This window comes from Pleurodeles waltl, chromosome 5 (assembly GCF_031143425.1).
Source record: "Pleurodeles waltl isolate 20211129_DDA chromosome 5, aPleWal1.hap1.20221129, whole genome shotgun sequence".
Taxonomy (NCBI): domain Eukaryota; kingdom Metazoa; phylum Chordata; class Amphibia; order Caudata; family Salamandridae; genus Pleurodeles; species Pleurodeles waltl.
Window position 1 is genome coordinate 1,377,212,301 of NC_090444.1, and position 14,369 is coordinate 1,377,226,669.

Genomic DNA, 14,369 nt, shown 5'->3' on the forward strand with positions numbered 1-14,369 from the left:
CCAACATAATTGGTGCCATTGATGGGACCCATGTGGCTTTAGTACCCCCAAAAGACGATGAGCAGGTGTACAGAAACAGGAAAAGTTACCATTCGATGAACGTTCAGGTGGTCTGTTTGGCTGACCAGTACATCTCCCATGTGAATGCCATGTTCCCTGGGTCAGTGCATGACGCGTATGTGATGCGAAATAGCAGCATCCCTTATGTGATGGAACAGCTACAGAGACAACGTGTGTGGCTAATTGGTGACTCTGGTTACCCCAACCTGCCTTGGCTATTGACCCCAGTGAGGAATCCCCGGACCAGGGCAGAGGAACGGTACAATGAGGCCCATGGGCGAACTAGGAGGATCATTGAAAGAACCTTTGGCCTCCTGAAGGCCAGGTTTAGGTGCCTACATATGACAGGGGGATCCCTGATGTACTCACCAAAGAAGGTGTGCCAGATCATCGTGGCCTGCTGTATGCTTCACAATCTGGCATTGCGACGTCAGGTGGCCTTCCTGCAGGAGGATGGTCCAGATGGTGGGGTTGAAGCAGCTGTGGAGCCTGCGGAGAGTGAAGAGGAGGAAGACGAAGAGGACGACCCAGACAACAGGGACAGAGTTATCCAACAGTATTTTCAGTAGCACACAGGTAGGAATCACCCACGCCATTTAACTTTTACTGAATGCCCCCTGCATCTTTACTTTGTGTATTTCCCCCCAGTTCTTTTAAACTGAAGTTTACTTTTCCCTTCCCTTTTCAGTGCTGTATGACCCACTGCGTGACTTCAGCTTGGTTGGCCCATGGACTAATGCTTATAGACATCGGTATGTTGTCCACACATAAATTACAGAACATTATTGATAAGTAATGTGTTATAAATTTGTAATTAATACAGGCTGACTCCAGAATGATTTATGTGCAATGAGTGATTTATTTTTAGTGCTATATATTGGTACATGATATTAAAACGGTGAAGGGTGAGGGTGGAGTTATGTCCATGGCAGAGTCCAGTTCTCGGTCGCACAGGTGCATTGTTCATATGGCTGTGGAAGGATGGAGCAGGGGCAGTTCAAGGTTGGACAGGGTGACACTGTGGGACAGTGGAATGACATCCGGGGGGATATTAGGCTGGCGGGGGTCTTGGCATCCTACTCTGTCTTCCTTTGAGATCTCAGGTTCCTCTTGCGGGGTGGTTGTTCTTCAGCAGGAGGTGGGGTTCTGGGGGCCCGTCGTTGTGTGGGGGCCTCCTGACCACTAGCGCCGGCAGAGGTGGTAGGCTGTTCCTGGCTAGTGACAGGGGCCCTTTGCGGTGCCACATGGTCCCGCAATGTGGTTTCTATCCGGTTGAGGGCCTGGACTATGGTCCCCATAGCGGTAGCGATGTCCCGGAGTTCATTGCTGAACCCCATGTACCGTTCCTCCTGCTGTGCCTGGATCTCGGTGAACCTGGCCAGTACCGTCGCCATCGTCTCCTGGGAGTGATGGTATGCTCCCATGATGGTGGGGAGGGCCTCTTGGAGAGTCGGTTCCCTGGGCCTGTCCTCCCCCCCCTGTCGCACAGCAGCCCTCCCAGTTGCCCTGTTTCCCCGGGCCTCTGTCCCCTGGACGGTGTGCCCACTACCACTGCCCCCAGGTCCCTGTTGTTGTTGGGGTGTTGGGTCAGCCTGGGTGCCCTGTAGTGGCAGACACACCGCTGATTGACGCGTCCGCGAGACAGAGGCATGGGCCCGCTGGGTGGGAGCTGTGCTGGTGTTCCCAGAGGGGTTTGGGTCTGCTGTGGCCTGTGTCTGTGTGTGGGGAACCGACTGTCCAGAGGTCCCCGATGGTCCGGGCTGGTCGTCAGGTTCTAGGTCGACAGAGCTGCTGTCCTCGCTGGGGGCCTGTTCTGGGGGTGGGATGGACATCTCTGGACCCTCCGTGGCGGTGTGTTGGCGTTCGGGCCCTGCAGGGGTGAAGGAGTATGGTTATTGTTTCTGTGTGTGCCATGGCGTGCATTTTGAATGCCCTTGTCCCCCAGTGCTGGCATTCCCTTGTGGGAGGTGTTGTGAGGGTTTGGGGGTGGTGTATGGGTATGTGCAATGGTCATGCTTTGGTGGTGGCTGTCTATGGTTTGTGTTGGCATTCAGGGGTTGCTGTTGTTTATGGTGGGTTGTGGTGGTGAGACATTGGCAGGGAGGTTATGTGCTGGGGGGTGATATTGGGGGTGAGGGAGGGGGGGTTGGCATGCTGGGGGTTGGGGGGGGTGAAGTAGTTGAGATTCGACTTACCAGAGTCCATTCCTCCATGTACTCCAGCGAGGCCATCAGGATGCAGGATGTTTACCACCTCTTGCTCCCATGCTGTGAATTGGGGTGGGGTGGGTGGGGGTCCGCCGCCAGTCTTCTGCACAGCGATGTTGTGCCTGGAGATCATCGAGCGCACCTTCCCCCGCAGGTCGTTCCATCGCTTTCTGATATCTTCCCGATTTCTGGGATGCTGTCCCACAGCGTTGACCCTGTCTACGATCCTTTGCCATAGCTCAGCCTTCCTTGCTATGGTGGTGTGCTGCACCTGTGTGCCGAAGAGCTGGGGCTCAACCCTCATGATTTCCTCCACCATGACCCGGAGTTCTTGATCCGAAAACCTTGGGTGTCTTTGGGGTGCCATGGGGTGGTGTGGATGAGGTGTGGGGTGGTGTTTGTGGTGATGTGCGTGGTGATATGTGGTGATGTGTGCGTAGATGTGGTGTGGGTGATGAAGCTGGGTTCCTGTGTGTGTTGGGGTTTTCTATTGCTGTGCTCGCTATCTCTATCTCTCTCGCTCTCGCCTTCGCTCCGATTTCCAACTAGTGGGGGTTTGTGGGTGATGTGGGTGTGTGTTTTATAGTTGATTGGATGTGTGGGAGCGTTGTTTGTATGTGTCTCAGGTGTGCGTATTTTAAAATGTCCAATGTGGCAGTGTTTTGGAGCTGGGTGTGTATTTTGACCGCGGCGGTGTTTACCGCCAATGGAATACCGCGGTTGAAACACCGCTGCGTGGATTCGTGGGTCAGAATGGCATGGGCGTGTTTGTGTTGGCGTGACGGTGGGGGTTTGTTCATCTCCAGTTTTCCGCGGCCCGCTGATGTGGCGGCCTTCCTTGGATGTCGGATTTTTGGCGGTTTCACAGTTGGTGGTCAGAATGCCCGTGGCGGTCTACCGCGGCCGCGGCGGTAGAATGGCGGACTTCTGACCGGCGGTAAGGGCCTTTTACCGCCGAGGTCAGAATGACCCCCTATATTTCTCTTCAGGCACAATGTTTATCAATGCATCACGGTCGATAACGAAAGGTATTGGACAACTGTTTACTTGCAGTGTAATTTTTGAACAATGTTTAAATGACTTTAGTGCTTTTTCATTTTGACTTTTGTATTTCTCTTCACATTTAGCCAGTCTCAAATGTGCACATTTTTCTGACGTAAACATGGACAGTGCACAATCATCTTCTTCATGGACAGTGCACAATCATCTTCTTCACTTTTACTTGACATTGATACTGAAGAACATTTTGATGATGATTTAGATCACTAACAACTTAGGGGGTCATTCTAACCCTGGCGGTAAAAACCGCCAGGGCGAATGACCGCGGTAGCACCGCCAACAGGCTGGCGGTGCACCGCTGGGCATTCTGACCGCGGCGGTTCAGCCGCGGCCAGAAACGGAAAGTCGGCGGTGTACCGCCGACTTTCCGCTGCCCTTGAGAATCCTCCATGGCGGCGGAGCGCGCTCCGCCGCCATGGGGATTCTGACACCCCCTACCGCCATCCTGTTCCTGGCGGGTCTCCCGCCAGGAACAGGATGGCGGTAGGGGGTGCCGCGGGGCCCCCGTAAGAGGGCCCCAAAAAGAATTTCAGTGTCTGCCTAGCAGACACTGAAATTCGCAACGGGTGCTACTGCACCCGTCGCACTCCAGCAACTCCGCCGGCTCCATTCGGAGCCGGCTTCATCGTTGCTGGGTCTTTCCCGCTGTGCTGGCGGGCGGCCTTTTGGCGGTCGCCCGCCAGCACAGCGGGAAAGCCAGAATGGCCGCCGCGGTCTTGTGACCGCGGTGTGGTCATTTGGCGGTAACCGCATGGCGGGCGGCGACCGCCGCCCGCCGCGGTTAGAATCACCGCCTGAGTTTGGTGTCCATTTTTCTAAGCTGGTGGCATTCTTCGGCCTTGTGGGCGTGCGTTGAACGTCCTTTCTGGAACGTTCAGACAGCCATTTTGTTTTCTCGCTATGACACATTTACATTTTCCTTTGCCTTGCAAACCATTGCAAAATGGTTCTCCTTCCCATAGACTTTGCAGATCTGTCTAATGCGGGTCATTTACCTTTGTGTGGAAATGACAATCCACACCTGAAACACAACTTCTTTTTCTGTGGAGACATCACTTTGGGGGTTATTCTAACTTTGGAGGAGTGTTAATCCGTCCCAAAAGTGACGGTAAAGTGACGGATATACCACCAGCCGTATTACGAGTTCCATAGGATATAATGGACTCGTAATACGGCTGGTGGTAAATCCGTCACTTTTCCGTCACTTTTGGGACGGATTAACACCTCCTCCAAAGTTAGAATAACCCCCTTTGTGTCCTTCAGCATTGTGTTTCTGCTTGCTTTTCGTTTTCATGACTTTCTCACTTTGGGCACCTCTAGCCTCCATGTCAGCAGCTTATCGATCTGCATGCTGTTCAGCTCTGGCAGCCATGAGAACGTACTCCAGAGTAAGACTTTCTCATAGCATTCGTCGCCTGAATTAATCTCACAAGCATTGGTCAATAACATCGAGACAAATTGCTTCCTCATCACTAAATTCATTAAAATTACAATGTTTGATTAGTGTATCCAGTCTCTCAACAAATGTGTCTATGGTTTCACCAACTCTATGTTGTCCTTGACTGTAGATGTACCTTTCAAAATCTACAGTCAGTATTGGATTGAACTTGAGATAAAAGGCTTCTTTTTTCTGACAGTATGTAACTTCATCAGCATACAACATTTTATTTATGACTTCCTTTACACCTTCACCAGCAAGATTCTTGAGGTATTTAATAATCTTCTTGATATCAGTTTCTTCTAGAGCATCAATGAAATCATCAAATGTCTCTATCCATGCAGTCCATCTGTTGCCAATATTCTGCTTTTTGGTGGTATCAAATGATGGTAGTGGTTTCCGGAAGGTGGCAGCATTATAACTGTTGACGGGATTGGATGACACTGAGGACGGAGTACTCTCTGACTCCATTCAGTGGTCTTGGTGAACTTGTTTGTGCACAATATCTCTGAGGCCTTTTGAGCTGCTTGCTCATCTTTGACAACTGCGGGAAACATGGCCTCTTTCTTGGTCTCCATTGGAAGAATAGCCTTTGACTCTTCTGATCTCTTCTTCAGGTATAGATGGCTCTGTAAGCCCAATCCTGGGCACTTCTCCTTGGGTCACTTCCCAGTGCTGCAGTATAATGACTCTCTTTGATTGGTTCTGGTGAACGCCCAACATTTTTTTGTGTCTGAATTGCTATGTTTTCAGGTGTCCTTTTGTGCTTTTTGACACATGGTTGATCTTTGTCTCATAATGTTTCTGACCACAGCATTATCTTTCAATTTGCTGTTGCTATCTGCTGCACTTTCTAAACCTGGTTGTATCCGCCTACCGAGTTATCACTCCATACACTGTATAGCTTTATGTTGCGTAGAAGCACAGGACCTCTCTTTACGGCCTTGCCAGCAGGTTATTGGCCACGGATGTGTAGGCTTTTTCAGTGAAGCTTTCTTTATCTTCAAATGCTTCACACCTGCCGGAGAGGTGCTTTGACTCCACATATGCCAACTGTTCGCGTGCAACTTCAAAGTCAACATTCTAAACCTGTATTCACTTCACCATGTTCTAGCACTTACATCACAGGTACAGAGTCCTTCAGGAGCCAGAGGGACCCATCATTCATAACTCACACAACGCTACAGTCAAGGCATATTGAATTAAGTGTATTTGAAGGGGGTGTACTCCAAAGAACACATTCATCACAAACATCATTTAATGAAGTTGATGAATTTAGCACATAAAGGACATCTGGGCCACAATCAGATGAAAGTAAGAGTCAGAGAATTGTACTGGTGGCATAAAATGGCCAGTTTCATAGAGGATATGGTAAAGGTCTGCCTACCTTGTGCTTGCTGTGATAAGAATAAAGCAGTGAGGAATGCTACTTTAGAACCAGTCGAGATACCAACGGAGCCTAGGCAAAAAGTAGCAATGGACATTGTAGGGCCTTTGAATCATCTGTAATGCTCGGAGTGGTATGTGTTGTTATTGGTTACCTAAAACATAATATAGATATCAGCAAGTTGTGTGAGTAAGGATGAGTATGTGATTATAGAAATTTTTAGAAAAGAGTTTTTAAAAAAGTGTAACAGACAATTGTGTGCAAATCTGTTAGGGTGAGATGCAGGATTTTCTTAAAGAGTTGGGAATGGTACATTATTACACAATTTTGGATAGGATCCAAGCAAACGGCCTAGTGGAGAACCTGAATAGGGTGGTGAAATGGTTAGTTCAAAAAGCAGTGAAACTATGGAAAAATCTGAGAGATTTTGAGAGAGATACTTTGGACTCATAGAACGAGGCCCTACACAATGATAGGTGTCTCACTCTTTGAGAATCTGAAGGGACTAAAGGCTGGGTCTAAACTAAGTCCAGTGTACTTGAAAACAAATTGGTCAGTAAATTAAAAGAGACCTGAGAAAGCGATAAAAAGCAATAACCAAATGTATGATGTTGCTCAAGGAGTAAAACACAAGAATATGGTGTAGACCTGATGGTTCTGGTGAAGAAGCTAACATTGCCCAGGAAGGGTGAATCAAGGTTCCTTGGTCTGTTCAGGACAACCCAGTGAAGAAGAATGTGAGGATGACACAGATGTTGTGTGGAGCATGTCAACACTGGTTCAGCTTAATGAGAACACATCAGTGGCTGGGACCAGGAACACAAGAATGGGAAAGGAGGAGAAACCTAAACATTTGGTTTCCAGACCAAGATGGTTAAAAGATTACATTGAATACATTATTGTATGAATTATATTTAGTTAGTAGTTATTTTTGCATTGTTTTATGTCAATTGCAGTTTAATTTCCTCATAATTATCCTCACGTTGATGTGCTTCACTTTTGTTCTACTTTAAAATGGGAATGTGTTACATTTATGAAGCCTTTCTATGTTAACACGAGGAATATTTGTGCACATGAGTAACCCTAGAATTAAGAATGTAACCACTAGGGGATTCTGAACGTCAGTTACGACAAGGAGTCCTTTCTTTCAGGTCATTTGGTGATTATAAGATACTGATTTAAGGATTCTTCAGCAGCACAGCCCATCCCTGGGAACTAAACGGCTACGAACCCTCACTTTTTACCTATCAGGAACAGTGTTTGTCAGACTGACAACCACTATTCTTGGTCAGGTCAAGCAGCCACTACCTAGACATGCGCTAAATCCGCAGGCTCCTGGCTGTCTGGGTTGAACTTTACTTGGTTGAGGTTGTCATAGCTCCTTTGGGAATGACCTTCTTGTTAGAAATGAGGTCTCTAGTTGGCAGAGGTATACACCCTTGCCGAAGTAGGGACCACATTCCTAGTCAGGGTAAGTCACACACAATCCAAATTATCCTGTGCCCACCCTCAGGTAGCTTGGAACTGAGCAGTCAGGCTTAACATGGAAGGTAATGTGTAAAGTAGTTGTGCAATAACTCATGCACTAACACAGTGAAAACACCACAAAAATACACCACACAGATTTAGAAAAATATAAGATATTTATCTGAGTAAATTAAGGTCAAAACAATCAAGGTTTTATAAGCACAAGTCGAAAGATCACTTTTGCAATGATAAGAAGAGTTTTAAGTTTTTAAGAATCAACAAATGTATCTTGTATGCATCAAAATGACATGCACGAAGGCCGCAGAGAAGGAGATGCATGGAAAAAGGAAGGTGTGCATCAGATTTCCTGACGTGCACAGACGATGAGTTGATTCTTCCCGTGCTGCAAAGGCTTTGCGTCAATTTCTGGTGTGCAGTCTTGGATCCTGACTGTGATGCGAGGTCTTTTGATGCCCAAGGATGATGCATGGAAATCCTGGGCATGCAGTACGAAGTCACAGGTGCTGCATTGATCTGGTGTGGCAATGCCTCAAAGTTCATGTCGCACAGCAGGTGCTGCATCGATTCTTCACGCAGGAAGTCAGGCTGCGTCGTTCCGACTCAGAGATGCATCGATCCAGCATGGCTGTGCATCAAAGTTCTGGTCACAACCCAGGCACTGTGTTGATTGGGGTGCAGGGCTGCGTCGTTCTGGTTCGTTGATGCAGTGATTCTTTCACCGCTGGGCAAGCTGTGTGTGGATTTTTACCGCACAAGGACTTTCACTGAAAAGTAGAAGTCTTTTTGGCCCTGAGACTTCAGGAACAGGAGGTAAGCTCAATCCAAATCCTTGGAGAGCAGTTCTCAGCAGAGCCAGAGGCCAACAAGGCAGCAGGGCAATAGCAAGGCAGCAGTCCTTCACAGCAACGCAGCCCAGGTGTGTCCTTTGGGCAGCCAGGCAGCTCCTCTTGGCAGGTTGCAGGATCTGGTTCAGAGTGTCTGTCCCAGGAAGTGACTGAGTTGGTGTGGTCAGGGACCCAGTTTATATACTCAGAAGTGCCTTTGAATTGGGGAGACTTCAAAGAGTGGGTTTGAAGTGCACAAGGACCCCTTTCAGTACACTTGTCTGCCAGGGTCCCAGTAGGGGGTTTGGCAGTCCATTGTGTGAGGGTAGGCTACTAGCCTTTGAAATGTAAGTGTCAAGCCCCTCCACCCTTCCAACCCAGGAAGACCCATTCAGTACACAGATGAGTGTGGGTGGGACTCAATATCCTGTTTTTGTGGTTGTCTGGGTGAAATAGACAAGGGGGCTGTCAACCAGCCTCACCCAGGCATAGATTGGAGATAGGTTGTAAGGCACAGATGGATTTTACGTGCAGAGAAATGCTCATTTACTAAAAGTGACATTTCTAAAATAATATAAAATCCAACCTCACCAATAAGCAGGATTTTGTACTACCATTCTGGCCATACTAAACATGGCCTATTTACCCCTCTCTGATCAGAATCTACCACTCAAAGAGTATATGGGGGTACCCCTAATGATAGCCTATGAAAGGAGCAGGCCTCACAGCAGTGGAAAACACATTTAGGAGTTTTCCACTACCAGGGCATATAAAACACACAGGTATATGTCCTGCCTTTTACCTACACAGCACCCTGCCCTATGGGTTACCTAGGGCTCACCTTAGGGGTGCCATATATGTAGGAAAGGGGAGTTTAAGGCTTGGCAAGTACTATTAAATGCCAAGTCGAAGTGGAAGTGAAACTGCACACATAGGCCTTGCAATGGCAGGCCTGAGACATGGTTAGGGGCTACTTATGTGGGGTGGCACAACAAGTGCTGCAGTCCAACTAGTTGCATTCAATCTAAAGGCCCTGGCACATGTAGTGCACTTTACTAAGGACTTACAAGTAGATCAAATATGCCAATTGGGTATGAACCAATGTTCCCATGTTTTAAGGGAGAAAGCAAATGCACTTTAGCACTGGTTAGCAGTGATCTGAAACCAGCAAAATCAGTGTCAGAAAAGTGGAGGGAGGCAGGCAAAAAGTGGGGGGATGACCATCCTAAGGCTGTCAGCTCTAATACTTCTCATCTCACAAAAAGTCCTTGAGGCCATTCTCCTCATGATAAGGGGGAGCATCACCTCAGACCTCACCACTTCAGATTTAAGTCCTGAAATGCCCAGGGCTGGTGGTAAATCTGTGACATCTTGTCATAGAGTGGGTGGGATCAGCAGCTTTTACTGACTCCTTCCCACTCTGTGATGAATAGGGATTGCTGCCTCCCCTCATTGACTGATCTAAGGTCAGCTTGTGAGGGAAGGCAGCAGCTCCTACCCTTCTGGGTCCTCAGAGGCAGAGCTGCAGGTAATTGTAATGTTTTTTTTATTAATGATTGGTGCATGCATGTATGTATGAATGTTTGGTAGTGGGTGTTATGAATGGATGTGTGTGAATGTGTGTATGTGAATGCATGGATGTGAGTATATGTGTGTGTGTGTCCTGTCTGCCCCTTCCCTTCTAAAATTACCAGCCACTGCTGTTCTTCAGGTTACTACAGTGGATATTTTCTAAAAAATGCATCATCAATCCATATTACATTGCTACTATATGTATTCTTTTCTACTATGAGATGAGGTTGAACCTTTTAAAAAATGAACTGGTAGCACATTAAAGCCAGACCTGTAAGCTTTGGTGGTGCTCTTTATTATTTGCATTCTTTATCCAGTATGTGGCTTCACAACATGATCAAATACATTTTGGGTTTTATTTTAATTAATGTAACTTCTTCTTGAGGTGGTGTCATATTTTTATATCATATTTAATTAACTGATTCAGCAATTAGTAAACTGTATAAAACTACATGTCAAGCTTAACAGGCATGAAAGAGTCCTGCATAATACTGTGAAGAGCTCATCCTCATTTACAGGCCTGGTGAAATGCAAGATTGCCCTCGGTGTCTTTTATAGTCTCACGAAGAGAACTGCGGAATCGTGATTGCACTGCGGAAATGTCTAGCAGGATTGCGCTGCGGAAATTTCTGCACCATGAAGGAAGACTTTGGGGGTTATTCCAACTTTGGAGGAGGTGTTAATCCGTCCCAAAAGTGACGGAAAAGTGACGGATTTACCACCAGCCGTATTACGAGTCCATTATATCCTATGGAACTCGTAATACGGCTGGTGGTATATCCGTCACTTTACCGTCACTTTTGGGACGGATTAACACTCCTCCAAAGTTGGAATAACCCCCTTTATGCGGTGGCCCACGTTGTCTACGTGCATATACTGTAGCGAACTGTCCTACATCTTAGTAAGTGTATAAGGTATTCTTTAATTAATGGTAAAATGACGACCGGTGTCCATTCGGTATGGTACGACTGTATACACGCATATTTCTAAGGTCTACAGTTCAGCAGTTTCATCTATCTTATTGCTGCTGCCTCATCATGATTTTCATGCATCTAAAATATATACGGTTCTGTCTAATTTCAGAATGTGGCAGGGATAAGCGGTGGGTGGGATGTGGAAAATAGTCTTCTCAATAGATGAATGTAAATCTGCGTTACCTATGTGAAAAGGAGACGGTACAATTTATAATTTGCATTTCAAATTACATTCTAGAGGTAGCCACTCGTAGCCAGTTCCGTGGGAAGCAGAGAGAAAGGAGGCGTCCACACCCTTTGAGTGGGCACGGCCTTCATAAGACAAACTGTTCATGGGAGTCACTTTACAAAATGTACAGTGTCAGTGGGAGTCAGGTTCGATGTATGAGGTAGCTGACCCCCATAATACTGTCTGGTGCACGCAGCCTCCAACTCCCCCCGCCATGCCCGCCTTTTATTATACTCTGTTTGCTCGCCTTATGTACGTCTCAGTCCTAGCACTTTGTGAACGCAGTAAGGCTCAGCACAGTTAGCACAGCAACGCATTTCATAACATTTCACGTATGTAGACAGTTGTCTGAGTTTCGACGTAAATATAAGATGTTGAATACAATATTAAAACAGGTAAATTAAACTAAACCTTCCGTAGCAGCTCGCCATCTCTCCCTATCCTTGTAATTAAGCTCTCTAGAGTGTTGTCATGTGGAGTAATCATTAGAGAAAAAGTAAAGAGTCAGTAAAATACACAAGGAATGAATCAATATAAAATGCTACAGTCAGCATGTCTGCATCGTGTTTAGGGACTATCAAACTTGGGAATGCTTCAACAGAACAATCTTTGCAGAAAAAATGAGCTTAGCTTGCATGTCTTTTAAATGCATAACCCCCTTACCTCTTCTTTGAAGAAACAACCTTGCATGATAAGTTTGTCAGATTTGCTGCATTTGGGATCCGATATAGCCACTTGTTCAAGAGGTGGGATCTACAATGCAGTTTCTTTTGGCAGAATGTGGCCCTCATCCCAAAATGCCTCAAGTTCCCTCAGGGGCATTATATTGAATGAATGTATGCATAGACGTATTCCCTGATAATTTGAGGAGCTAGAATAAAAGCACCATATATGTAAAATGACCTAACAAGCTCTTCCCATTAGGTTCATTAGGCGCCCATAGTTATAAACTAGAGAGGACGACAGAGGAAAGTTTTATGTCGGATATTTTTGAGTCGTAAAAGGTAAAGGGAAATAACAGGGGTCCAGTTTTGCAAAACTCGAAATTATACAGTTTGTGCAGCTGATTATTAGAATCCAGGCACCACCTGCCCTGCTGTCTATAACTTCTGTCTACATTACCAACTCGGGTGTTCCAATGATATTTCTTTTAATGTAGGTTGTACTGGCAATATTACGACTGGATTGTGTTTTTAAAAACTGTGTTTTGGTTAAACAAAAGTAGCATTATTTTCCCTTTTAACGTATGGACTCTTTTAAATGTTTAGAATGCACACTGGCATTTACAGAAAAGGACGTATCCCTCCAAATGTGACATGCATTACCTGTGTCATGTGATCAAGCCATTAAATGCAGATGCCCTGGAACAATTTTCATTTTGGTAGTCCTGCAGTCATTAAACTTTACTGACAAACCTATGTGGCTTACAAACGATAGAGTGAAATTGTATTTTAGTGAATATTTATCTTTTGTACATCACACATGTAAAGTGTTTTGATTCGTGTTCTTGCAATTAAATTTTTTGTTTCGCTCACACTTCAGAATTAAAACAAATTTAAACGTGTCCTTTGAACATTGCTGGCTGCTGCTATGTTGTGAAATATTTGTAAAATTCATTTACATCTATTTAACATTTGTTGTGTAGCAAAAATACATTTGACATCCTGCAACCTTTTATTTCATAACTCCTGTACCCCAGTAGGATTGTCACTTTGTTCACATCAAAAAAATCCCTTTCCAATCAAACACAGGAAAAGTAAACACCGATCAGCATGTTAATTTAGCAGCAGTTTGTGTCAGAATACTCCGCATCATATTTGACCTCTGTCTTTCAATCCACATTAAATGGGAAAAGGTAAACACAACATTTGAATGCTTCTTTATTGGTCATCCCCCTTCTGATCGTCTGCAAGAATATGTTAGGGTGCTGCAGCACGCCCAGCACCACTACTTCGACGGCCCTTGCTTACATGTGAGGTGGAACGTCAGCATAACGATATTGTGAAAGAAGTACCCCCTCCACCATGCCGTGGGTTAATTCTTTGTACTTGTTCTGTTCCTCCTTCCCTATAACCCCACATTGTGCCACCTCATGTACTCTACAGCATTAGCTCCTGCTTTGCAGTCAGGTAAGCCATTTTCCATTGTATTTTTTGTTTGATTTTTTTTCTAACTCACTTGAGAAGGCAGCCCACGCATTGTGAATTATTTGACCCGATATATAAGATCACATGAGAGCAGATGGTGACCGTGTTGGGTTGCCAAGCAACCCCTAATTTTGTAGTCCTGCTACAGCAGACGGGGTCATTATGTCCTGGTGAGAAAGTGATGCACCACAAGTGTGTGGAGAATTACCACCAAGCACCTAGTACAGATCTATTGGTTGGATCTCTAGGAATTTCTTTTCTCACTGTCCTTGAGGGATGATCATGCCCTCATTGATAGAGTATTAGCCTCAACTCTATGATAGAATAGGTTTCCTGACATATGGGACATATATGGGAAGGAACAAAGTGCTGACCCTAAAGACCTTCTACCTAAGGAGAAATCTCTCCAGGGGCGAGCTCCAGGAGCAACAAGTGATGTCAGACATGGTGGCTAAACCATTGCACTTTTATACTCAGAGCAGACTGGCTCTTCCAATTACTTCCACCTTCAGAAAGCGAATTTCCCAAAGAGTGTTGATTGAGAAAACTGTAGATTAGCTGAGGTTCCCTAGCTAGGACCCATAGTTTTGTTTGATGTGGAGTTCCCATCGCTTTGCAAATCGAGTTCCCTGTGAGCCCGAATCACCTGGGATTCATGCAAGGCCCAAGAGGGTGCTACACGGTATAGATTCCAGGGCTTGAGTGAAGCTGGCATATTCCTGCTTTGCTATGAAACTTTCCATGAATCCTGCTTGGTATGCTGTTTTTGCTGCACCAGTTCTGTTGAAGGATGTTCAAGCCTTTTGATGACTCTTTTCAGGAGGAAGAGAATTGTACTGATCTACTGGCATCTATGTACCTTGAATTCAGATTTATGTTGGATGAAACAGTCTGTGGTCTTTTTTTGGCTTCAGATACTACTAAGCCTAGGCCACATCTCTATAAGAAACCAAAGGAGTTGGATGCTGAAGGGAAGACCCTGAT